Source organism: Cryptomeria japonica, unplaced genomic scaffold, assembly GCF_030272615.1.
Source record: "Cryptomeria japonica unplaced genomic scaffold, Sugi_1.0 HiC_scaffold_228, whole genome shotgun sequence".
Classification (NCBI taxonomy): domain Eukaryota; kingdom Viridiplantae; phylum Streptophyta; class Pinopsida; order Cupressales; family Cupressaceae; genus Cryptomeria; species Cryptomeria japonica.
In genome coordinates this window covers 57501-82834 of record NW_026729050.1, presented here as the reverse complement: position 1 = coordinate 82834, position 25334 = coordinate 57501, and the positions used below count along the sequence as shown (strand labels likewise).

The following is a 25334-nucleotide window of genomic DNA, read 5'->3' as shown; positions in this document are numbered from 1 at the left end:
TCCTTCATTTTAAATTTTTTTTTTTTACAATCTCTCAAGTGGGAAATTCTATAATCTCAACTTTTTTTGCCTTTTCAGGAAACTTTTGAATGGAGCGCATCATTGGTGCGCTCCGAAGTGTGCTCCAAGGTGCGCACCTCTGGTGTGCTCCAAAGCTCTCTCTAGCTGCGTGCACCTGCCCCGGCCGCGCACCCGGCCCCGCCCAGCTTCGCTCACCTGTCCCGGGCGTCTGGTGCGGAACCTTAGAGTAAGAAACATCACCGTGCACCTTGGCCAACGTGCGCGACTCGACCGAGCGCGCACTGGCCGAGGTGCACACCGATTTCACCTGGGTGCGCGCGCAGCACCTCGGGCGCACCGGGGTGCGCGCACAACGCCCGGGTTGCACCGTGGCCTGTGTGCTCGGGGCGCCTCGGGTGCGCGCTCGGTGTCGCCCCCGCGCGCGCGGTAGTGCGGGCAGCGCACCCCGGCCCGGCCCGGCCCCGACGAGAACGCAAACGGGCAAAAGGTTTATTCAAATAGCATTGCGACGCCCGGCGAAAAACTAAGAAAGGGTGCAACACCGGGACTTCCCGGGAGGTCACCCATCCCAGTACTACTCCGGCCCAAGCGCGCTTAACTGCGGAGTTCTGATGGGATCCGGTGCACTAACGCTGGTATGATCGCACCCGTTATGAGCTTGTCGCAGTGTGTACTTAGCAAACCGCGACCCACGTGCGAATCCACCCCGGCCACCCACCCCCGTCGAGGTGCACACCCTCCCTCGCGAAGTGCGCCCCGTTCGCCAAGTGTGAGCCCTGCCCGGGTGCGCGCACCTTGCTAGGGCGTCGGGTGTGCACCCGGCCCGGCCTACGTGCGTGCACCTGGACGGGGCGTCGTGTGCGTGCAGTGTCCCGTCTGCAACGCGGTGCCCACACACCACCTCGGGCGCAACGACCTGCGCTCACATGTGGGCCGAGTGCACCTTGGTGCATGTTCGGGGCGCCTCGGGTGCACGCTCGATCTTGCCCCGGTGCACCAAGGCGCTCGGTTTGCCCCGGGTGCGCACTTGGTGCAAGGTGGGCACCCAAAATAGGGATCAAGCACCAAAACACAAGTTTCGGGATGCAAAATGGGACCCAAGGACCACAAATGCGTTCCAAGACCCATGATGGGTCCACGAGAACAAAAATGTGTTCCGAGACTTAATAAACAAATATTGGGTTTTAGGAGAAGAAACATGCTCTGATGCCCAAAACGAGAATCGACCCCGAAAAGGCCACAGGCCAAAAGTGGGATGCGAGACAAAAAAAAATGGGACCCGAGGACCAAAATTGGGTTCCCAGGTCGAAGACAGGGCAACCGGACAAGAAACGACCTCTAAGGCTCGAAATGAGTCCCGACGACTAAAACTTGACAAGAAGCACCCATCAGGCACCCAACTCGACACCCATGGGATGCCGACCCACCCGGGCTTCCACCTAGCACACCTTGGCACCCACCCACCCTCGCACCCAACCTCGCACCCAACTTAGCACCTTTGAACCCACATTGGCACTCACCCTGACCCTGGCACCTTGGAACCCACATTGGCACTCACCTTGACCCTGGCACCCACCTTTGCACTCACCTTGGGACCCACCCTGGCTCCCACCTCGGCACCCACCCAGACACCCACCTTGGTTCCTTGGCACCCACCTTGGATCCTTGGCACCCACCCCGACACCCACCTTGGCACGCAACTTGGCTACTTGCCACCCACCTTGGCTCCTTGACGCCCACCCCGACAACCACCCCGTGACCTACCCTGGCTAGGGTTGGTGCACACCCACCCTGGTGCCCACCTTGGCACCCACCCCATGACCCACCTTGGCACGCACCTTAGTACCCACCCCGTTACCCACCCTAGGACCCACCCCGTGACCCACCTTGGCCAGGGTGGGTGCCTTGGTGCGCACAACTTGCCTGGGCTGCACACCAGGGCGGGCTCAAGATGGCACCCGCGTTCCGTTTTTTTCACTATCTTTCAAAACGGAAATTTTAAAATCTCGTTTTTTTTTTTTTTTTGCCTTTTCTGGAAATTAGTGAAGGCAGCGCATCAAAGGTGCGCAATGCTGGTGCGAACCCGGGAGCGCTCCGATGTGTGCTCCAAGGTGCGGCGTGCACGAAGTCCGAGCCCGGCTTGCCCCGGGTGCGCACCTCGCGTGCACCTTCGCCGGGGTGAGCACCTTGGCTGGGTTGCGCGCCCTGGTGCGCACCAAGGAGCGCTCTGAAGTGTGCTCCAAGGTGCGGCGTGCACGAAGTCGGAGCTCGGTTTGCCCCGGGTGTGCACCTCGGGTGCGCACCTCGCGTGCACCTTCGCTGCGGTGGGCACCTTGGCTGGGTTGCGCGCCTTGGTGGGCACCATGCAGTGCACGAAGTCGGAGCCCGGTTTGCCCCGGGCGCGCACCTCCGCCAGGGTGGGCACCTTGGTGCGCACAACTTGCCTGGGCTGCGCACCAGGAAGGGCTCAAGATGGCACCCGCGTTCCGTTTTTTTCACTATCTTTCAGAACGGAAATTTTAAAATATCGTTTTTTTTTGCCTTTTCTGGAAATTAGTGAAGGCAGCGCATCAAAGGTGCGCAACGCTGGTGCGAACCTGGGAGCGCTCCGATGTGTGCTCCAAGGTGCGGCGTGCACGAAGTCGGAGCCCGGTTTGCCCCGGGTGCGCCCTGGTGGGCACCATGGTGCGCACCAAGGAGCGCTCCGAAGTGTGCTCCAAGGTGCGGCCTGCACGAAGTCGGAGCCCGGTTTGCCCCGGGCGTGCACCGCGGGTGGGCACCTTGGTGCGCATGCCTTGCCTGGGCTGCGCACCAGGGCGGGCTCAAGATGGCACCCGCGTTCCGTTTTTTTCACTATCTTTCAAAACGGAAATTTTAAAATCTCATTTTTTTTTGCCTTTTCTGGAAATTAGTGAAGGCAGCGCATCAAAGGTGCGCACCTCGCTGCCCACCACGGTGCGCAACGCCGGTGGGCACCCGGGAGTGCTTCGAAGTGTGCTCCAAGGTGCTGCGTGCACGTTGTCGGAGCCCGGTTTGCCCCGGGTGCGCACCTCGCGTGCACCTTCGTCGGGGTGGGCACCTTGGCTGGGTTTGCCCCGGCTGCGCTCCGAAGCGGGGTTATTGGAGCGCCGCCTCTTTTTTTGTCGGAGCGTTTGGTGGGGTTTCTCGCATTGGCTCTTCCCAGGCCCGGTTGCCACCCTGGCGCGCACGAAGTCGGAAGTAGGGTTAATTGCCCGGGTGCGCACCTTTGCCAGGGTGGGCACCTTACCTGGGCTGTGCACCAGGGCGGGCTCAAGATGGCACCCGCGTTCCGTTTTTTTCACTATCTTTCAAAACGGAAATTTTAAAATCTCCTCTTTTTTTTGCCTTTTCTGGAAATTAGTGAAGGCAGCGCATCAAAGGTGCGCACCTCGCTGCCCACCTTGGTGTGCTCTGAGGTGCGCACCCGGGAGCGCTACGAAGTGTGCTCCAAGGTGCGGCGTGCACGTTGTCGGAGCCCGGTTTGCCCCGGGTGCGCACCTCGCCTGCACCTTGGCCGGGGTGGGCACCCTGGCTGGGTTTGCCCAGGGTGCGCTCCGAAGCGGGGTTACTGGAGCGCCCCCTCTTTTTTTGTCAGAGCGTTTGGTGGGGTTTCTCGCATTGGCTCTTCCCAGGCCCGGTTGTTGGGTGCGCTCCCACCCTGGCGCGCGCGAAGTTGGAAGTTGGGTTAATTGCCCGGGCGCGCACCTTCGCCAGGGTGGGCACCTTGGTGCGCACACCTTGGCTGGGCTGCGCACCAGGGCGGGCTCAAGATGGCACCAGCATTCCCTTTTTCTCACTATCTTTCAAAACGGAAATTTTAAAATCTCGTTTTTTTTTGCCTTTTATGGAAATTAGTGAAGGCATCGCATCAAAGGTGCGCACCTCGCTGCCCACCTTGGTGTGCTCCGAGGTGCCCACCACGGTGCGCTCCGAGGTGCCCACCACGGTGCGCAACGCCGGTGCGAACCCGGGAGCGCCCCGATGTGTGCTCCAAGGTGCGGCGTGCACGAAGCCGGACCCCGGTTTGCCCCGGGTGCGCACCTCGCGTGCACCTTGGTGCGCACACCTTGGCTGGGTTGCGCGGCCTGGTGGGCACCATGGTGCGCACCAAGGAGCGCTCCGAAGTGTGCTCCAAGGTGCGGCGTGCACGAAGTCCTAGCCCGGTTTGCCCCGGGTGCGCACCTTCGCCGCGGTGGGCACCATGGCGTGCACGAAGTCGGAGCCCGGTTTGCCCCGGGTGCGCACCTCGCGTGCACCTTCGCCGGGGTGGGCACCTCGGCTGGGTTGCGCGCCCTGGTGCGCACCAAGGAGCGCTCCGAAGTGTGCTCCAAGGTGCGGCGTGCACGAAGTCGGAGCCCGGTTTGCCCCGGGTGCGCACCTTCGCCGCGGTGGGCACCCTGGTGCGCACCATGGCGTGCACGAAGTCGGAGCCCGGTTTGCCCCGGGTGCGCACCTCGCGTGCACCTTCGGCGGGGTTGCGCGCCCTGGTGCGCACCAAGGAGCGCTCCGAAGTGTGCTCCAAGGTGCGGCGTGCACGAAGTCGGAGCCCGGTTTGCCCCGGGTGCGCACCTCGCGTGCACCTTCGGCGGGGTTGCGCGCCCTGGTGGGCACCATGGTGCGCACCAAGGAGCGCTCCGAAGTGTGCTCCAAGGTGCGGCGTGCACGAAGTCGGAGCCCGGTTTGCCCCGGGTGCGCACCTCGCGTGCACCTTCGCTGCGGTGGGCACCATGGCGTGCACGAAGTCGGAGCCCGGTTTGCCCCGGGTGCGCACCTCGCGTGCACCTTCGCCGGGGTGGGCACCTCGGCTGGGTTGCGCGCCCTGGTGCGCACCAAGGAGCGCTCCGAAGTGTGCTCCAAGGTGCGGCGTGCACGAAGTCGGAGCCCGGTTTGCCCCGGGTGCGCACCTCGCGTGCACCTTCGCCGCGGTGGGCACCATGGCGTGCACGAAGTCGGAGCCCGGTTTGCCCCGGGTGCGCACCCCGCGTGCACCTTCGCCGGGGTGGGCACCTCGGCTGGGTTGCGCGCCCTGGTGCGCACCAAGGAGCGCTCCGAAGTGTGCTCCAAGGTGCGGCGTGCACGAAGTCGGAGCCCGGTTTGCCCCGGGTGCGCACCTCGCGTGCACCTTCGCCGCGGTGGGCACCTTGGCTGGGTTGGGCACCATTGAGCGCTCCGAAGTGTGCTCCAAGGTGCGCACCATGGCCCTCCAAGGTGCGCAGCATGGCGTGCACGAAGTCGGAGCCCGGTTTGCCCCGGGTGCGCACCTCGCGTGCACCTTCGCCAGGGTGGGCACCTCGGTGCGCACACCTTCTCAATGTTTTCTTGCCTTTTCTGGAAATTGGTGAAGGCAGCGCATCAAAGGTGCGCACCTCGGTGTGCTCCGAGGTGCGAACCCGAGAGCGCTCCGAGGTGCCCACGAAGTCGAAAGTCGGGTTAATTGCATTGTTTTCCCCGGGTGCGCTCCGAGGTGCGCAACATCGGTGCGCACCAAGGAGGGCTCCGAAGTGTGCTCCAAGGTGCGCACGATTCGGAGCTCGGTTTGCCCGGGGTGCGCACACCTTGGCTGGGTTGCGCACCCTTTGTGCGCTCCAAGGTGCGCACGAAGTCGGAGCTCGGTTTGCCCCGGGTGCGCACCTTCGCCAGGGTGCGCACCTTGATGCGCACGCCTTGGCTGGGCTGCGCACCTTGGTGGGCGCCATGGTGCGCACCTTTCGTGCGCTCCAAGGTGCGCACGAAGTCGGAGCTCGGTTTGCCCCGGGTGCGCACCTTGGTGGGCGCCATGGTGCACTCCGAGGTGCCCAAGATTGGTGCGCACCAAGGAGCGCTCCGAAGTGCGCTCCAAGGTGCGCAGGTGCGCGCGAAGTCGAAAGTTGGGTTAATTGTCCGGTTTGCCTCGGGTGCGCACCTTGCGTGCACCTTCGCCAGGGTGGGCGCCTTGGTGCGCACACCTTGGCTGGGCTGCGCACCCGGGCGCGCACACCTTGGCACCCGCGTTTCCTTCATTTTAAATTTTTTTTTTTTACAATCTCTCAAGTGGGAAATTCTATAATCTCAACTTTTTTTGCCTTTTCAGGAAACTTTTGAATGGAGCGCATCATTGGTGCGCTCCGAAGTGTGCTCCAAGGTGCGCACCTCTGGTGTGCTCCAAAGCTCTCTCCAGCTGCGTGCACCTGCCCCGGCCGCGCACCCGGCCCCGCCCAGCTTCGCTCACCTGTCCCGGGCGTCTGGTGCGGAACCTTAGAGTAAGAAACATCACCGTGCACCTTGGCCAACGTGCGCGACTCGACCGAGCGCGCACTGGCCGAGGTGCACACCGATTTCACCTGGGTGCGCGCGCAGCACCTCGGGCGCACCGGGGTGCGCGCACAACGCCCGGGTTGCACCGTGGCCTGTGTGCTCGGGGCGCCTCGGGTGCGCGCTCGGTGTCGCCCCCCGCGCGCGCGGTAGTGCGGGCAGCGCACCCCGGCCCGGCCCGGCCCCGACGAGAACGCAAACGGGCAAAAGGTTTATTCAAATAGCATTGCGACGCCCGGCGAAAAACTAAGAAAGGGTGCAACACCGGGACTTCCCGGGAGGTCACCCATCCCAGTACTACTCCGGCCCAAGCGCGCTTAACTGCGGAGTTCTGATGGGATCCGGTGCACTAACGCTGGTATGATCGCACCCGTTATGAGCTTGTCGCAGTGTGTACTTAGCAAACCGCGACCCACGTGCGAATCCACCCCGGCCACCCACCCCCGTCGAGGTGCACACCCTCCCTCGCGAAGTGCGCCCCGTTCGCCAAGTGTGAGCCCTGCCCGGGTGCGCGCACCTTGCTAGGGCGTCGGGTGTGCACCCGGCCCGGCCTACGTGCGTGCACCTGGACGGGGCGTCGTGTGCGTGCAGTGTCCCGTCTGCAACGCGGTGCCCACACACCACCTCGGGCGCAACGACCTGCGCTCACATGTGGGCCGAGTGCACCTTGGTGCATGTTCGGGGCGCCTCGGGTGCACGCTCGATCTTGCCCCGGTGCACCAAGGCGCTCGGTTTGCCCCGGGTGCGCACTTGGTGCAAGGTGGGCACCCAAAATAGGGATCAAGCACCAAAACACAAGTTTCGGGATGCAAAATGGGACCCAAGGACCACAAATGCGTTCCAAGACCCATGATGGGTCCACGAGAACAAAAATGTGTTCCGAGACTTAATAAACAAATATTGGGTTTTAGGAGAAGAAACATGCTCTGATGCCCAAAACGAGAATCGACCCCGAAAAGGCCACAGGCCAAAAGTGGGATGCGAGACAAAAAAAAATGGGACCCGAGGACCAAAATTGGGTTCCCAGGTCGAAGACAGGGCAACCGGACAAGAAACGACCTCTAAGGCTCGAAATGAGTCCCGACGACTAAAACTTGACAAGAAGCACCCATCAGGCACCCAACTCGACACCCATGGGATGCCGACCCACCCGGGCTTCCACCTAGCACACCTTGGCACCCACCCACCCTCGCACCCAACCTCGCACCCAACTTAGCACCTTTGAACCCACATTGGCACTCACCCTGACCCTGGCACCTTGGAACCCACATTGGCACTCACCTTGACCCTGGCACCCACCTTTGCACTCACCTTGGGACCCACCCTGGCTCCCACCTCGGCACCCACCCAGACACCCACCTTGGTTCCTTGGCACCCACCTTGGATCCTTGGCACCCACCCCGACACCCACCTTGGCACGCAACTTGGCTACTTGCCACCCACCTTGGCTCCTTGACGCCCACCCCGACAACCACCCCGTGACCTACCCTGGCTAGGGTTGGTGCACACCCACCCTGGTGCCCACCTTGGCACCCACCCCATGACCCACCTTGGCACGCACCTTAGTACCCACCCCGTTACCCACCCTAGGACCCACCCCGTGACCCACCTTGGCCAGGGTGGGTGCCTTGGTGCGCACAACTTGCCTGGGCTGCACACCAGGGCGGGCTCAAGATGGCACCCGCGTTCCGTTTTTTTCACTATCTTTCAAAACGGAAATTTTAAAATCTCGTTTTTTTTTTTTTTTTGCCTTTTCTGGAAATTAGTGAAGGCAGCGCATCAAAGGTGCGCAATGCTGGTGCGAACCCGGGAGCGCTCCGATGTGTGCTCCAAGGTGCGGCGTGCACGAAGTCCGAGCCCGGCTTGCCCCGGGTGCGCACCTCGCGTGCACCTTCGCCGGGGTGAGCACCTTGGCTGGGTTGCGCGCCCTGGTGCGCACCAAGGAGCGCTCTGAAGTGTGCTCCAAGGTGCGGCGTGCACGAAGTCGGAGCTCGGTTTGCCCCGGGTGTGCACCTCGGGTGCGCACCTCGCGTGCACCTTCGCTGCGGTGGGCACCTTGGCTGGGTTGCGCGCCTTGGTGGGCACCATGCAGTGCACGAAGTCGGAGCCCGGTTTGCCCCGGGCGCGCACCTCCGCCAGGGTGGGCACCTTGGTGCGCACAACTTGCCTGGGCTGCGCACCAGGAAGGGCTCAAGATGGCACCCGCGTTCCGTTTTTTTCACTATCTTTCAGAACGGAAATTTTAAAATATCGTTTTTTTTTGCCTTTTCTGGAAATTAGTGAAGGCAGCGCATCAAAGGTGCGCAACGCTGGTGCGAACCTGGGAGCGCTCCGATGTGTGCTCCAAGGTGCGGCGTGCACGAAGTCGGAGCCCGGTTTGCCCCGGGTGCGCCCTGGTGGGCACCATGGTGCGCACCAAGGAGCGCTCCGAAGTGTGCTCCAAGGTGCGGCCTGCACGAAGTCGGAGCCCGGTTTGCCCCGGGCGTGCACCGCGGGTGGGCACCTTGGTGCGCATGCCTTGCCTGGGCTGCGCACCAGGGCGGGCTCAAGATGGCACCCGCGTTCCGTTTTTTTCACTATCTTTCAAAACGGAAATTTTAAAATCTCATTTTTTTTTGCCTTTTCTGGAAATTAGTGAAGGCAGCGCATCAAAGGTGCGCACCTCGCTGCCCACCACGGTGCGCAACGCCGGTGGGCACCCGGGAGTGCTTCGAAGTGTGCTCCAAGGTGCTGCGTGCACGTTGTCGGAGCCCGGTTTGCCCCGGGTGCGCACCTCACGTGCACCTTCGTCGGGGTGGGCACCTTGGCTGGGTTTGCCCCGGCTGCGCTCCGAAGCGGGGTTATTGGAGCGCCGCCTCTTTTTTTGTCGGAGCGTTTGGTGGGGTTTCTCGCATTGGCTCTTCCCAGGCCCGGTTGCCACCCTGGCGCGCACGAAGTCGGAAGTAGGGTTAATTGCCCGGGTGCGCACCTTTGCCAGGGTGGGCACCTTACCTGGGCTGTGCACCAGGGCGGGCTCAAGATGGCACCCGCGTTCCGTTTTTTTCACTATCTTTCAAAACGGAAATTTTAAAATCTCCTCTTTTTTTTGCCTTTTCTGGAAATTAGTGAAGGCAGCGCATCAAAGGTGCGCACCTCGCTGCCCACCTTGGTGTGCTCTGAGGTGCGCACCCGGGAGCGCTACGAAGTGTGCTCCAAGGTGCGGCGTGCACGTTGTCGGAGCCCGGTTTGCCCCGGGTGCGCACCTCGCCTGCACCTTGGCCGGGGTGGGCACCCTGGCTGGGTTTGCCCAGGGTGCGCTCCGAAGCGGGGTTACTGGAGCGCCCCCTCTTTTTTTGTCAGAGCGTTTGGTGGGGTTTCTCGCATTGGCTCTTCCCAGGCCCGGTTGTTGGGTGCGCTCCCACCCTGGCGCGCGCGAAGTTGGAAGTTGGGTTAATTGCCCGGGCGCGCACCTTCGCCAGGGTGGGCACCTTGGTGCGCACACCTTGGCTGGGCTGCGCACCAGGGCGGGCTCAAGATGGCACCAGCATTCCCTTTTTCTCACTATCTTTCAAAACGGAAATTTTAAAATCTCGTTTTTTTTTGCCTTTTATGGAAATTAGTGAAGGCATCGCATCAAAGGTGCGCACCTCGCTGCCCACCTTGGTGTGCTCCGAGGTGCCCACCACGGTGCGCTCCGAGGTGCCCACCACGGTGCGCAACGCCGGTGCGAACCCGGGAGCGCCCCGATGTGTGCTCCAAGGTGCGGCGTGCACGAAGCCGGACCCCGGTTTGCCCCGGGTGCGCACCTCGCGTGCACCTTGGTGCGCACACCTTGGCTGGGTTGCGCGGCCTGGTGGGCACCATGGTGCGCACCAAGGAGCGCTCCGAAGTGTGCTCCAAGGTGCGGCGTGCACGAAGTCCTAGCCCGGTTTGCCCCGGGTGCGCACCTTCGCCGCGGTGGGCACCATGGCGTGCACGAAGTCGGAGCCCGGTTTGCCCCGGGTGCGCACCTCGCGTGCACCTTCGCCGGGGTGGGCACCTCGGCTGGGTTGCGCGCCCTGGTGCGCACCAAGGAGCGCTCCGAAGTGTGCTCCAAGGTGCGGCGTGCACGAAGTCGGAGCCCGGTTTGCCCCGGGTGCGCACCTTCGCCGCGGTGGGCACCCTGGTGCGCACCATGGCGTGCACGAAGTCGGAGCCCGGTTTGCCCCGGGTGCGCACCTCGCGTGCACCTTCGGCGGGGTTGCGCGCCCTGGTGCGCACCAAGGAGCGCTCCGAAGTGTGCTCCAAGGTGCGGCGTGCACGAAGTCGGAGCCCGGTTTGCCCCGGGTGCGCACCTCGCGTGCACCTTCGGCGGGGTTGCGCGCCCTGGTGGGCACCATGGTGCGCACCAAGGAGCGCTCCGAAGTGTGCTCCAAGGTGCGGCGTGCACGAAGTCGGAGCCCGGTTTGCCCCGGGTGCGCACCTCGCGTGCACCTTCGCCGCGGTGGGCACCATGGCGTGCACGAAGTCGGAGCCCGGTTTGCCCCGGGTGCGCACCTCGCGTGCACCTTCGCCGGGGTGGGCACCTCGGCTGGGTTGCGCGCCCTGGTGCGCACCAAGGAGCGCTCCGAAGTGTGCTCCAAGGTGCGGCGTGCACGAAGTCGGAGCCCGGTTTGCCCCGGGTGCGCACCTCGCGTGCACCTTCGCCGCGGTGGGCACCATGGCGTGCACGAAGTCGGAGCCCGGTTTGCCCCGGGTGCGCACCCCGCGTGCACCTTCGCCGGGGTGGGCACCTCGGCTGGGTTGCGCGCCCTGGTGCGCACCAAGGAGCGCTCCGAAGTGTGCTCCAAGGTGCGGCGTGCACGAAGTCGGAGCCCGGTTTGCCCCGGGTGCGCACCTCGCGTGCACCTTCGCCGCGGTGGGCACCTTGGCTGGGTTGGGCACCATTGAGCGCTCCGAAGTGTGCTCCAAGGTGCGCACCATGGCCCTCCAAGGTGCGCAGCATGGCGTGCACGAAGTCGGAGCCCGGTTTGCCCCGGGTGCGCACCTCGCGTGCACCTTCGCCAGGGTGGGCACCTCGGTGCGCACACCTTCTCAATGTTTTCTTGCCTTTTCTGGAAATTGGTGAAGGCAGCGCATCAAAGGTGCGCACCTCGGTGTGCTCCGAGGTGCGAACCCGAGAGCGCTCCGAGGTGCCCACGAAGTCGAAAGTCGGGTTAATTGCATTGTTTTCCCCGGGTGCGCTCCGAGGTGCGCAACATCGGTGCGCACCAAGGAGGGCTCCGAAGTGTGCTCCAAGGTGCGCACGATTCGGAGCTCGGTTTGCCCGGGGTGCGCACACCTTGGCTGGGTTGCGCACCCTTTGTGCGCTCCAAGGTGCGCACGAAGTCGGAGCTCGGTTTGCCCCGGGTGCGCACCTTCGCCAGGGTGCGCACCTTGATGCGCACGCCTTGGCTGGGCTGCGCACCTTGGTGGGCGCCATGGTGCGCACCTTTCGTGCGCTCCAAGGTGCGCACGAAGTCGGAGCTCGGTTTGCCCCGGGTGCGCACCTTGGTGGGCGCCATGGTGCACTCCGAGGTGCCCAAGATTGGTGCGCAACAAGGAGCGCTCCGAAGTGCGCTCCAAGGTGCGCAGGTGCGCGCGAAGTCGAAAGTTGGGTTAATTGTCCGGTTTGCCTCGGGTGCGCACCTTGCGTGCACCTTCGCCAGGGTGGGCGCCTTGGTGCGCACACCTTGGCTGGGCTGCGCACCCGGGCGCGCACACCTTGGCACCCGCGTTTCCTTCATTTTAAATTTTTTTTTTTTACAATCTCTCAAGTGGGAAATTCTATAATCTCAACTTTTTTTGCCTTTTCAGGAAACTTTTGAATGGAGCGCATCATTGGTGCGCTCCGAAGTGTGCTCCAAGGTGCGCACCTCTGGTGTGCTCCAAAGCTCTCTCCAGCTGCGTGCACCTGCCCCGGCCGCGCACCCGGCCCCGCCCAGCTTCGCTCACCTGTCCCGGGCGTCTGGTGCGGAACCTTAGAGTAAGAAACATCACCGTGCACCTTGGCCAACGTGCGCGACTCGACCGAGCGCGCACTGGCCGAGGTGCACACCGATTTCACCTGGGTGCGCGCGCAGCACCTCGGGCGCACCGGGGTGCGCGCACAACGCCCGGGTTGCACCGTGGCCTGTGTGCTCGGGGCGCCTCGGGTGCGCGCTCGGTGTCGCCCCCCGCGCGCGCGGTAGTGCGGGCAGCGCACCCCGGCCCGGCCCGGCCCCGACGAGAACGCAAACGGGCAAAAGGTTTATTCAAATAGCATTGCGACGCCCGGCGAAAAACTAAAAAAGGGTGCAACACCGGGACTTCCCGGGAGGTCACCCATCCCAGTACTACTCCGGCCCAAGCGCGCTTAACTGCGGAGTTCTGATGGGATCCGGTGCACTAACGCTGGTATGATCGCACCCGTTATGAGCTTGTCGCAGTGTGTACTTAGCAAACCGCGACCCACGTGCGAATCCACCCCGGCCACCCACCCCCGTCGAGGTGCACACCCTCCCTCGCGAAGTGCGCCCCGTTCGCCAAGTGTGAGCCCTGCCCGGGTGCGCGCACCTTGCTAGGGCGTCGGGTGTGCACCCGGCCCGGCCTACGTGCGTGCACCTGGACGGGGCGTCGTGTGCGTGCAGTGTCCCGTCTGCAACGCGGTGCCCACACACCACCTCGGGCGCAACGACCTGCGCTCACATGTGGGCCGAGTGCACCTTGGTGCATGTTCGGGGCGCCTCGGGTGCACGCTCGATCTTGCCCCGGTGCACCAAGGCGCTCGGTTTGCCCCGGGTGCGCACTTGGTGCAAGGTGGGCACCCAAAATAGGGATCAAGCACCAAAACACAAGTTTCGGGATGCAAAATGGGACCCAAGGACCACAAATGCGTTCCAAGACCCATGATGGGTCCACGAGAACAAAAATGTGTTCCGAGACTTAATAAACAAATATTGGGTTTTAGGAGAAGAAACATGCTCTGATGCCCAAAACGAGAATCGACCCCGAAAAGGCCACAGGCCAAAAGTGGGATGCGAGACAAAAAAAAATGGGACCCGAGGACCAAAATTGGGTTCCCAGGTCGAAGACAGGGCAACCGGACAAGAAACGACCTCTAAGGCTCGAAATGAGTCCCGACGACTAAAACTTGACAAGAAGCACCCATCAGGCACCCAACTCGACACCCATGGGATGCCGACCCACCCGGGCTTCCACCTAGCACACCTTGGCACCCACCCACCCTCGCACCCAACCTCGCACCCAACTTAGCACCTTTGAACCCACATTGGCACTCACCCTGACCCTGGCACCTTGGAACCCACATTGGCACTCACCTTGACCCTGGCACCCACCTTTGCACTCACCTTGGGACCCACCCTGGCTCCCACCTCGGCACCCACCCAGACACCCACCTTGGTTCCTTGGCACCCACCTTGGATCCTTGGCACCCACCCCGACACCCACCTTGGCACGCAACTTGGCTACTTGCCACCCACCTTGGCTCCTTGACGCCCACCCCGACAACCACCCCGTGACCTACCCTGGCTAGGGTTGGTGCACACCCACCCTGGTGCCCACCTTGGCACCCACCCCATGACCCACCTTGGCACGCACCTTAGTACCCACCCCGTTACCCACCCTAGGACCCACCCCGTGACCCACCTTGGCCAGGGTGGGTGCACCCACCCTGGTGCCCACCTTGGCACCCACCCATCCTAGCACCCAGCCTGTGACCGGGCTTGGAACCCAACCTTGCACCCGTCTTGGCCAGTGTGGGTGCGCACCCATCCTGGCACCCACGTTGTGACACACCCTTTAACCCACGCACCCTAGCAGCCACGTTGGCACCCACCTTGGAACACAACCTAGCAACTTGGCACCCACCCCGTGACCCACCTTGGCATCCACCATAGCAGTCGCCCACTTGGCACCCACCTTGGAACCCAAGTTGGCACCCACCTCGGCACCCACCTTGACACTTGTGGACCCACCTTGCCACTCACCCTAGCATCGACCCATCCTAGCACCCACCCTGGCACCTTTGCACCCTAGCACTCACCCATCCTAGCACCTAACCTGTGACCCACCTTGACACTCACCCTCGCACCCACCTTGGAACCCAACCTAGCACCCACCCACCCTGACACCAACCCTAGCACCTACCCACCCTTGCACCCACCCTGTGACCCATCTTGGCACCCACCCATCCTACCACTCAACCTATCACCCACCTTCTCACCCACCTTGGCATCCACCTTAGCACCCACCCACACTGGCACCTTGGCACCCACCTCGGGCAAGGTGGGTGCACACCCACCCTGACACCCAATTTAGAACCAACCGAGCATGTTACCCACCTTGGCACCCACATTGCAGCCCACCCTAGTACCCACCCTATGACCCACATTGGCATCCACACCCTAGCACCCAGGCACCTCGACACCCGCCTTGACACGCACCCTAGCACTAAACCTGTGACCCACCTTGGAACTCACCCTAGAACCCACCCACCCTGTGAACCACCTTGGCATCCACCTTAGCACCCACCCACCTTGGCACCCACTCTAGCACTCACCCATCCTAACACCCAACTTGTTACCCACCTTGGCACCCGCCCTCGCGTCCACCTTGAAACCCACCCTAGCACCCACCCACGCAGGAGCCCACCTTGGCACCCAACCTAACACCCACGCATCCTGGCACCCAACTTGTGACCCACCTTGGAACCCACCCTAGTACCCACCTTTGAACCCACTATATCACCAACCCACCTTGGCACCCACCCTATGACCCTCTTTGGAATCCACCCTAGCACGCACCCACCCTGGCACCCACCATGGAGCGCACCCTAGCACCCACCCACCTCGGCACGCACCTCAACACCCACCTTGGTGTGCGCACTGCGCCAACCTCTCAAAGACCCTATGTGGTGCGCTCCAAAGTGTACACCTTTGGTGCGCTCCAAGGTGCGCACCTTTGGTGCACACCGAGGTGCACACCAAAGTGTGCACCGAGGTGAGCACCAAAGTGCACTCCAAGGTGCACACCAAGGCGTGCACCTTTGGTGCGGTCAATGCAAACGAATTCGGAAGTTGGGGTCGATGTCCTAATCGCTGCTGCAGACTACACGTATGAGAATCGGACAAATAGCTTTATATAGGGGAGGTGTTGCGTTTGATGGGTCGACTCCCCTGGTTGTGTGCACTGCACCAACTTCAAAGACCCTGTCTTGTTTAAGAAGTCAAAAGTTGGGGTGGATGTCCTAATCATTGCTGCAGTCTACGCATGTATGAGAATCAGACAAATAGCTTATATAGGGGAGGTGTTGCATTCGGTGGGTTGACTCCCCTGGTTGTGCGCACTGCGCCAACCTCAAAGACCCCGCATAGCAGAAGAAGTCGGAAGTCGGATTTTGGTGAGCACCAAGGCGTGCACCTTTGGTGCGGTCAACGCAGACGAATTCAGAAGTTGGGGTGGATGTCCTAATCGTTGTTGCAGGCTACACATGTATGAGAATCAGACAAATAGCTTATATAGGGGAGGTGTTGGGTTTGATGGGTCAACTCCCTTGGTTGTGCGCATTACGCCAACCTCAAAGACCTTGTTTTCGTTAAGAAGTCAAAAGTTGGGGTCAATGTCCTAATGGCTCCTGTAGGCTACACATGTATGAGAATCGGACAAATAGCTTATATAGGGGAGGTGTTGGGTTTGATGGGTCGACTCCCCTGGTTGTGCGCATTACGTCAACCTCAAAGACCTTGTTTTCGTTAAGAAGTCAAAAGTTGGGGTCGATGTCCTAATTGCTCCTGTAGACTACACATGTATGAGAATCAGACAAATAGCTTATATAGGGGAGGTGTTGGGTTTGATGGGTTGACTCCCCTAGTTGTTCGCATTACACCAACCTCAAAGACCTTGTTTTCGTTTAGAAGCCGAAAGTTGGGGTCGATGTCCTAATTGCTCCTGCAGGCTACGCATGTATGAGAATCAGACAAATAGCTTATATAGGGGAGGTGTTGGGTTTGATGGGTCGACTCCCCTGGTTGTGCGCATTGCGCCAACCTCAAAGACCCTGCATTGCGGATGAAGTCGAAAGTCAGAGTTTGGTGTGCTACAAGGTGTGGTCGAAGGTGCTCACCTAGGTGTGCACCTTTGGAGCGCAGGAAAAGTGCCCTCCAAAAGTGCGCACCTTTGGAGTGCACAAAAGTGCCCTCCAAAAGTGCGCACCTTTGGAGCGCACAAAAGTGCCCTCCAAAAAGTGCCCTCCAAAAGTGCGCACCTTTGGAGCGCACAAAAGTGCCCTCCAAAAAGTGCCCTCCAAAAGTGCGCACCTTTGGAGTGCAGAAAAGTGCCCTCCAAAAAGTGCCCTCCAAAAGTGTGCACCTTTGGAGTGCACAAAAGTGCCCTCCAAAAGTGCGCACCTTTGGAGCGCAGAAAAGTGCCCTCCAAAAAGTGCCCTCCAAAAGTGCGCACCTTTGGAGCGCAGAAAAGTGCCCTCCAAAAAGTGCCCTCCAAAAGTGCGCACCTTTGGAGCGCAGAAAAGTGCCCTCCAAAAAGTGCCCTCCAAAAGTGCGCACCTTTGGAGCGCAGAAAAGTGCCCTCCAAAAAGTGCCCTCCAAAAGTGCGCACCTTTGGAGCGCACAAAAGTGCCCTCCAAAAAGTGCCCTCCAAAAGTGCGCACCTTTGGAGCGCACAAAAGTGCCCTCCAAAAGTGCGCACCTTTGGAGCGCACAAAAGTGCCCTCCAAAAGTGCGCACTTTTGGTGCGCACCAAGGCGCTGGTTCGGTCGTTGCAGGCGAGTTCGGAAGTTGGGGTCGATGTCCTGAGCGGAGGTGCAAACTACACAGGTGTCGGAATCGGACAAATAGCTTATATAGGGGAGGTGTATGCTTCGATGGGTCGACTCCCCAGGTTGAGCGCACCGCGCCAACCTCAAAGACCCTACGGTATGGATGAAGTCGGAAGTTGGGTCCGATGACCGATTCGATTAGTAGGTATGCTCATGAGGTCGGAATTTGGGTCCGATGACCTGCCATGTGCAGGAAGGCGAATGTTGGCACTGTGCGTTGCAAGGTGCACACCAAGGTGCTGGTGCGGTCTTTTTAGTCGAGTTCGGAAGTTGGGGTCGATGTCCTGATCGGAGGTGCAAGCTACACAGGTGTGGGAATCGGACAAATAGCTTATATAGGGGAGGTGTATGCTTCGTTGGGTCGACTCCCCGGGTTGAGCGCACCGCGCCAACCTCAAAGACCCTACGGTATGGATGAAGTCGGAAGTTGGGTCCGATGACCGATTCGATATGTAGGCATACTCGCGAGGTCGGAATTTGGGTCCGATGACCTGCCATGTGCAGGAAGGCGAATGTTGGCACTGTGCGTTGCAAGGTGCGCACCAAGGCGCTGGTTCGGTCGTTGCAGGCGAGTTCGGAAGTTGGGGTCGATGTCCTGATCGGAGGTGCAAACTACACAGGTGTGGGAATCGGACAAATAGCTTATATAGGGGAGGTGTATGCTTCGTTGGGTCGACTCCCCGGGTTGAGCGCACCGCGCCAACCTCAAAGACCCTACGGTATGGATGAAGTCGGAAGTTGTGTCCGATGACCGATTCGATATGTAGGCATACTCGCGAGGTCGGAATTTGGGTCCGATGACCTGCCATGTGCAGGAAGGCGAATGTTGGGACTGTGCGTCGCAAGGTGCGCACCAAGGCGCTGGTGCCGTCGTTGCAGTCGAGTTCGGAAGTTGGGGTCGATGTCCTGGTCAGAGGTGCAAACTACACAGGTGTGGGAATCGGACAAATAGCTTATATAGGGGAGGTGTATGCTTCGATGGGTCGACTCCCCGGGTTGAGCGCACCGCGCCAACCTCAAAGACCCTACAGTATGGATGAAGTCGGAAGTTGGGTCCGATGACCGATTCGATACGTAGGCATATTGGCGAGGTCTGAATTTGTGTCCGATGACCTGCCATGCGCAGGAAGGCGGAATTTGGGTCCGATGACCGAGTTGATGGCGTGCCATGCGCAGAAAGGCGGAATTTGGGTCCGATGACCGAGTTGATGTTGATGGCCCGCCATGCACAGGAAGGCGGAATTTGGGTCCGATGACCGATTTGAAGGCGTGCCATGCGCAGAAAGGCGGAGTTTGGGTCCGATGACCGAGTTGATATTGATGGCCCGCCATGCGCAGGAAGGCGGAATTTGGGTCCGATGACCTGACATACGCATGGAGTCCGACTCGGGGGCCGATGTTCGATTCGATGACTTGCATTGTGGGTAAAGTCGGAAGTTGTGGTCTTTGACCCGATTCGATGACCAGACTTCGGCTGCTTGAGAATCGGACAAATAACTTATATAGGGGAGGTAGTGTTCTCGAGCATCCTCCCCCCGTGCCCGTTTATGTCGATTGATGCTGGTGCTCGACTGGTTGGAGCGCTCGGATGCAAAAATCTTGCACCAGGATTTATCGATTGTGATGGACACGGCAAGTCTCCTGATTGCTATGCAGGAGCTCATCGTGAATCTCTATGCGGCCTTGGTATGGACTCGACCTGCGGAATGGTTCGGCAATGGTAGTCGCTCCAACACGTCCTTGCAATGGCCACAGAGGTGATTCGACTAGAGCTCCAGTCTAGCTTTTGGGTTGCTTGGCGGACTGGTATAGCCGCGATCGAGTTCCGGCCATGAACGTTTTAGATAGCTCTTGGGCTTTCTGGGACGGAAGTCGGAAGTTTGGGCTGTTGTCCGATTTGATGACCATTCTTCGGATGTGTGAGAATCGGACAAATAACTTATATAGGGGACTGTGTTGTCTCACGCAGCCCCCTCCGTGCCCCTCTATCTCGACCGATGTTGGTGCTTGAAAGGGTTGGGATCGCTCGGATTTATAAACGTGCACCACCATTTGTCGAGTGTGAGGGACGCGGCAGGTCTCCTAAATGCTATACGGGCGCTCTCTGAGAATCTCTATCCGGCCTCGACACAGACTAGTCTTGCTGAATGGTTTGGCACTGGTAGTCGATCCAACACGTCGTTGTTGTGGCCGCCTAGGCGATTCGATTCGAGCCCCCGTCTAGCTTTTGGGTTGCTTGGCGGATTTTGCCCTATCCGCAAGTGAGCTCGGTCCCTAAACGTTCGAGAAACCCGATTGCTATGCGCCGACTCTCTTTCTTGCGAGCCTCCATCTAGCTTTTGGGTCTCTACGGAACGGAAGTCGGAATCTGGGACCGTTGTTTGATTCGACGAGGCAGACTACGGTTGTGCGAGAATCGGACAAATAACTTATATAGGGGAGGTGTTGACTGGAGCATTCTCCCCCGTGCCCCTCTAACTCGACCAATGCTGGCGCTCGAACGGTGGTAGCGCTCGGATTTTCGTTGAGCGCCAGCATTGGTCGATTTAGAGGGGCATGCGAGATTCCCGAATGCTATGCGAGGGCTCTAACGGAAATGTCTATTGGTTTCGGTATGGATGCAATTGCGAGTGGTTCGGCAAAGGTAGTCGTTCCGATGCGTCCATGTCGTGGCCAAATCGATAATTCGATTTGAGCCCTCGTATAGCATTTGGGTCTCTCGATGTGATTCCGCATTCCAGTCCCTTTGGGCACTGCTTGAGCCGCATCCCAGGGGGTTCCCTTCCCAATAATCTGCCTCGCAACCCGATTGCTATGCGGTGAGGCTCCTCGGCCGCCTCGGAACTATCTGTGTATCAGACGCATCGCGGGATAAGGGGTTGGCAACGGTAGTCGCCCCAAGCGCGTCCGATGCTTGGACCATTCCGAGGCGGCCCTGAAGCCTCTTCCGTCTAGCCGTTGGGTCCTTCTCGCCGCATCCCTTGCCTCGCACCCCGATTGCTATGCGGTGAGGCTCCTCGGCCGCCTTGGAACTATCTGTGTATCAGACGCATCGCGGGATAAGGGGTTGTCACTGGTAGTCGCCCCAAGCGCGTCCGATGCTTGGACCATTCCGAGGCGGCCCTGAAGCCTCTTCCGTCTAGCCGTTGGGTCCTTCTCGCCGCATCCCTCGACTCGCACCCCGATTGCTATGCGGTGAGGCTCCTCGGCCGCCTTGGAACTATCTGTGTATCGGACGCGTCGCGGGATAAGGGGTTGTCACTGGTAGTCGCCCCAAGCGCGTCCGATGCTTGGACCATTCCGAGGCGGCCCTGAAGCCTCTTCCGTCTAGCCGTTGGGTCCTTCTCGCCGCATCCCTCGCCTCGCACCCCGATTGCTATGCGGTGAGGCTCCTCGGCCGCCTTGGAACTATCTGTGTATCGGACGCGTCGCGGGATAAGGGGTTGTCACTGGTAGTCGCCCCAAGCGCGTGCGATGCATGGACCATTCCCAGGCGGCCCTGAAGCCTCTTCCGTCTAGCCGTTGGGTCCTTCTCGCCGCATCCCTCGCCTCGCACCCCGATTGCTATGCGGTGAGGCTCCTCGGCCGCCTTGGAACTATCTGTGTATCGGACGCGTCGCGGGATAAGGGGTTGTCACTGGTAGTCGCCCCAAGCGCGTCCGATGCTTGGACCATTCCGAGGCGGCCCTGAAGCCTCTTCCGTCTAGCCGTTGGGTCCTTCTCGCCGCATCCCTCGCCTCGCACCCCGATTGCTATGCGGTGAGGCTCCTCGGCCGCCTTGGAACTATCTGTGTATCGGACGCGTCGCGGGATAAGGGGTTGTCACTGGTAGTCGCCCCAAGCGCGTCCGATGCTTGGACCATTCCGAGGCGGCCCTGAAGCCTCTTCCGTCTAGCCGTTGGGTCCTTCTCGCCGCATCCCTCGCCTCGCACCCCGATTGCTATGCGGTGAGGCTCCTCGGCCGCCTTGGAACTATCTGTGTATCGGACGCGTCGCGGGATAAGGGGTTGTCACTGGTAGTCGCCCCAAGCGCGTCCGATGCTTGGACCATTCCGAGGCGGCCCTGAAGCCTCTTCCGTCTAGCCGTTGGGTCCTTCTCGCCGCATCCCTCGCCTCGCACCCCGATTGCTATGCGGTGAGGCTCCTCGGCCGCCTTGGAACTATCTGTGTATCGGACGCATCGCGGGATAAGGGGTTGTCACTGGTAGTCGCCCCAAGCGCGTCCGATGCTTGGACCATTCCGAGGCGGCCCTGAAGCCTCTTCCGTCTAGCCGTTGGGTCCTTCTCGCCGCATCCCTCGCCTCGCACCCCGATTGCTATGCGGTGAGGCTCCTCGGCCGCCTTGGAACTATCTGTGTATCGGACGCGTCGCGGGATAAGGGGTTGTCACTGGTAGTCGCCCCAAGCGCGTCCGATGCTTGGACCATTCCGAGGCGGCCCTGAAGCCTCTTCCGTCTAGCCGTTGGGTCCTTCTCGCCGCATCCCTCGCCTCGCACCCCGATTGCTATGCGGTGAGGCTCCTCGGCCGCCTTGGAACTATCTGTGTATCGGACGCGTCGCGGGATAAGGGGTTGTCACTGGTAGTCGCCCCAAGCGCGTCCGATGCTTGGACCATTCCGAGGCGGACCTGAAGCCTCTTCCGTCTAGCCGTTGGGTCCTTCTCGCCGCATCCCTCGCCTCGCACCCCGATTGCTATGCGGTGAGGCTCCTCGGCCGCCTTGGAACTATCTGTGTATCGGACGCGTCGCGGGATAAGGGGTTGTCACTGGTAGTCGCCCCAAGCGCGTCCGATGCTTGGACCATTCCGAGGCGGCCCTGAAGCCTCTTCCGTCTAGCCGTTGGGTCCTTCTTGCCGCATCCCTCGCCTCGCACCCCGATTGCTATGCGGTGAGGCTCCTCGGCCGCCTTGGAACTATCTGTGTATCGGACGCGTCGCGGGATAAGGGGTTGTCACTGGTAGTCGCCCCAAGCGCGTCCGATGCTTGGACCATTCCGAGGCGGCCCTGAAGCCTCTTCCGTCTAGCCGTTGGGTCCTTCTCGCCGCATCCCTCGCCTCGCACCCCGATTGCTATGCGGTGAGGCTCCTCGGCCGCCTTGGAACTATCTGTGTATCGGACGCATCGCGGGATAAGGGGTTGTCACTGGTAGTCGCCCCAAGCGCGTCCGATGCTTGGACCATTCCGAGGCGGCCCTGAAGCCTCTTCCGTCTAGCCGTTGGGTCCTTCTCGCCGCATCCCTCGCCTCGCACCCCGATTGCTATGCGGTGAGGCTCCTCGGCCGCCTTGGAACTATCTGTGTATCGGACGCGTCGCGGGATAAGGGGTTGTCACTGGTAGTCGCCCCAAGCGCGTCCGATGCTTGGACCATTCCGAGGCGGACCTGAAGCCTCTTCCGTCTAGCCGTTGGGTCCTTCTCGCCGCATCCCTCGCCTCGCACCCCGATTGCTATGCGGTGAGGCTCCTCGGCCGCCTTGGAACTATCTGTGTATCGGACGCGTCGCGGGATAAGGGGTTGTCACTGGTAGTCGCCCCAAGCGCGTCCGATGCTTGGACCATTCCGAGGCGGCCCTGAAGCCTCTTCCGTCTAGCCGTTGGGTCCTTCTCGCCGCATCCCTCGCCTCGCACCCCGATTGCTATGCGGTGAGGCTCCTCGGCCGCCTTGGAACTATCTGTGTATCGGACGCGTCGCGGGATAAGGGGTTGTCACTGGTAGTCGCCCCAAGCGCGTCCGATGCTTGGACCATTCCGAGGCGGACCTGAAGCCTCTTCCCTCTAGCCGTTGGGGCTTTCTCGCCGCATCCCTCGCCTCGCACCCCGATTGCTATTCGGTGAGGCTCCTCGGCCGCCTTGGAACTATCTGTGTATCGGACGCATCGCGGGATAAGGGGTTGGCAGTGGTAGTCGCCCCAAGCGCGTCCGATGCTTGGACCATTCCGAGGCGGCCCTGCAGCCTCTTCCGTCTAGCCGTTGGGGCCATCTCGCTGCATCCCCCACCTCGCACCACGATTGCTATGCGGTGAGGCTCCTTGGCCGCCTCGGAACTATCTGTGTATCGGACGCATCGCGGGATAAGGGGTTGTCACTGGTAGTCGCCCCAAGCGCGTCCGATGCTTGGACTATTCCGAGGCGGCCCTGCAGCCTCTTCCGTCTAGCCGTTGGGGCCATCTCGCCGCATCCCCCAGCTCCTCGGCCGCCTCGGAACTATCTGTGTATCGGACGCATCGCGGGATAAGGGGTTGGCAGTGGTAGTCGCCCCAAGCGCGTTCGATGCTTGGACTATTCCGAGGCGGCCCCGCAGCCTCTTCCGTCTACCCTTTGGGGCCATCTCGCCGCATCCCTCGCCTCGCACCCCGATTGCTATGCGGTGAGGCTCCTCGGCCGCCTGGGAACTATCTTCGTATCGGATGCATCGCGGGATAAGGGGTTGTCACTGGTAGTCGCCCCAAGCGCGTCCGATGCTTGGACTATTCCGAGGCGGCCCTGTGGCCTCTTCCGTCTAGCCGTTGGGGCCATCTCGCCGCATCCCTCACCTCGCACCCCCATTGCTATGCGGTGAGGCTCCTCGGCCGCCTTGGAACTGTCTTCGTATCGGAAGCATCGCGGGATAAGGGGTTGTCACTGGTAGTCGCCCCAAGCGCGTCCGATGCTTGGACTATTCCGAGGCGGCCCTGCAGCCTCTTCCGTCTAGCCGTTGGGGCCATCTCGCCGCATCCCCCACCTCGCACCCGGATTGCTATGCGGTGAGGCTCCTCGGCCGCCTTGGAACTATCTTCGTATCGGACGCATCGCGGGATAAGGGGTTGTCACTGGTAGTCGCCCCAAGCGCGTCCGATGCTTGGACTATTCCGACGCGGCCCTGTGGCCTCTTCCGTCTAGCCGTTGGGGCCATCTCGCCGCATCCCCCACCTCGCACCCCGATTGCTATGCGGTGAGGCTCCTCGGCCGCCTTGGAACCATCTTCGTATCGGACGCATCGCGGGATGAGGGGTTGTCACTGGTAGTCGCCCCAAGCGCGTCCGATGCTTGGACCATTCCGAGGCGGCCCTGAAGCCTCTTCCGTCTAGCCGTTGGGGCCTTCCCGCCCCATCCCTCGCCTCGCACCCCCGATTGCTATGCGGTGAGGCTCCTCGGCCGCCTTGGAACCATCTGTGTATCGGACGCATCGCGGGATAAGGGGTTGGCACTGGTAGTCGCCCCAAGCGCGTCCGATGCTTGGAGCATTCCGAGGTGGCCCTGAAGCCTCTTCCGTCTAGCCGTTGGGGCCTTCCCGCCCCATCCCTCGCCTCGCACCCCGATTGATATGCGGTGAGGCTCCTCGGCCGCCTTGGAACTATCTGTGTATCGGACGCATCGCGGGATAAGGGGTTGGCACTGGTAGTCGTCCCAATCGCGTCCGATGCTTGGACCATTCCGAGGCGGCCCTGCAGCCTCTTCCGTTTAGCCGTCGGGGCCTTCCCGCCGCATCCCTCGCCTCGCATCCCGATTCCTATGCGGTGAGTCTTCTCGGCCGCCGCGGAACTATACCTGTTATTGCTACTGCATCCTTCGGCTGGTAACCTCCTCTGCCGCCTTGGAACGTTCTCTTTGTCGGACGCGTCGCGGGATAAGGGGTTGGCACTGGTAGTCGCCCCAAGCGCGCCCGATGCATAGACCGCTCCGAGTTGACCTTGCTTTCAGCCTCTCACATGCATAGACCTCTCTGAGTCGACCCTGCAGCCTCTCACGTTTAGCCTTTGGAATCTCGCCTCACAACATGATTGCTATCCTTGATGCATCCCTTGCCTCGAGCCCTGATTGCTTTCTTGGCTGCATCCCTCCTCTCCTCACAGCCCGGTTGTCATCACTGCTTCATCCGTCGCTTCATGCATTCTGGCTGCTGGGCCCTTCCCACTGCACACCTCGATTGCTATCTCTTCTGCATCACACACCCCGATTGCTATCTCTGCTACATCCCTCGGCTCTCACTTCTGCATCCTTCGCCTCCCACCTCGATTGCTATCAATGCTGCATCCGTAACCTCACACCCCGATTGCTATGCGGGGAGGCTCCTTGGCCGCCTTGGAAATTTCTGTGTGTCGGACGCACCGCGGGATAAGGGGTTGGCACTGGTAGTCGCCCCAAGTGCGCCCGATTCTTAGACCGCTTCGAGGTGACCTCGTAGCCTCTTTCGT

At 61.1% G+C, this 25334-nt stretch overlaps 3 non-coding genes across 3 annotated transcripts; all 3 read right to left on the bottom strand.

Moving 5' to 3' along the window:
• Positions 1-551: 551 nt before the first annotated feature.
• Positions 552-670, bottom strand: LOC131868980 (5S ribosomal RNA). The gene has a single exon (XR_009367377.1). It is a non-coding gene; the product is annotated as a 5S ribosomal RNA (ribosomal RNA).
• A 5916-nt stretch (positions 671-6586) lies between these two features.
• On the bottom strand, positions 6587-6705 carry LOC131868979 (5S ribosomal RNA). The gene has a single exon (XR_009367376.1). It is a non-coding gene; the product is annotated as a 5S ribosomal RNA (ribosomal RNA).
• Positions 6706-12621: 5916 nt separating this feature from the next.
• LOC131868978 (5S ribosomal RNA) lies at positions 12622-12740 on the bottom strand. The gene has a single exon (XR_009367375.1). It is a non-coding gene; the product is annotated as a 5S ribosomal RNA (ribosomal RNA).
• Between the last annotated feature and the right edge of the window lie 12594 nt (positions 12741-25334).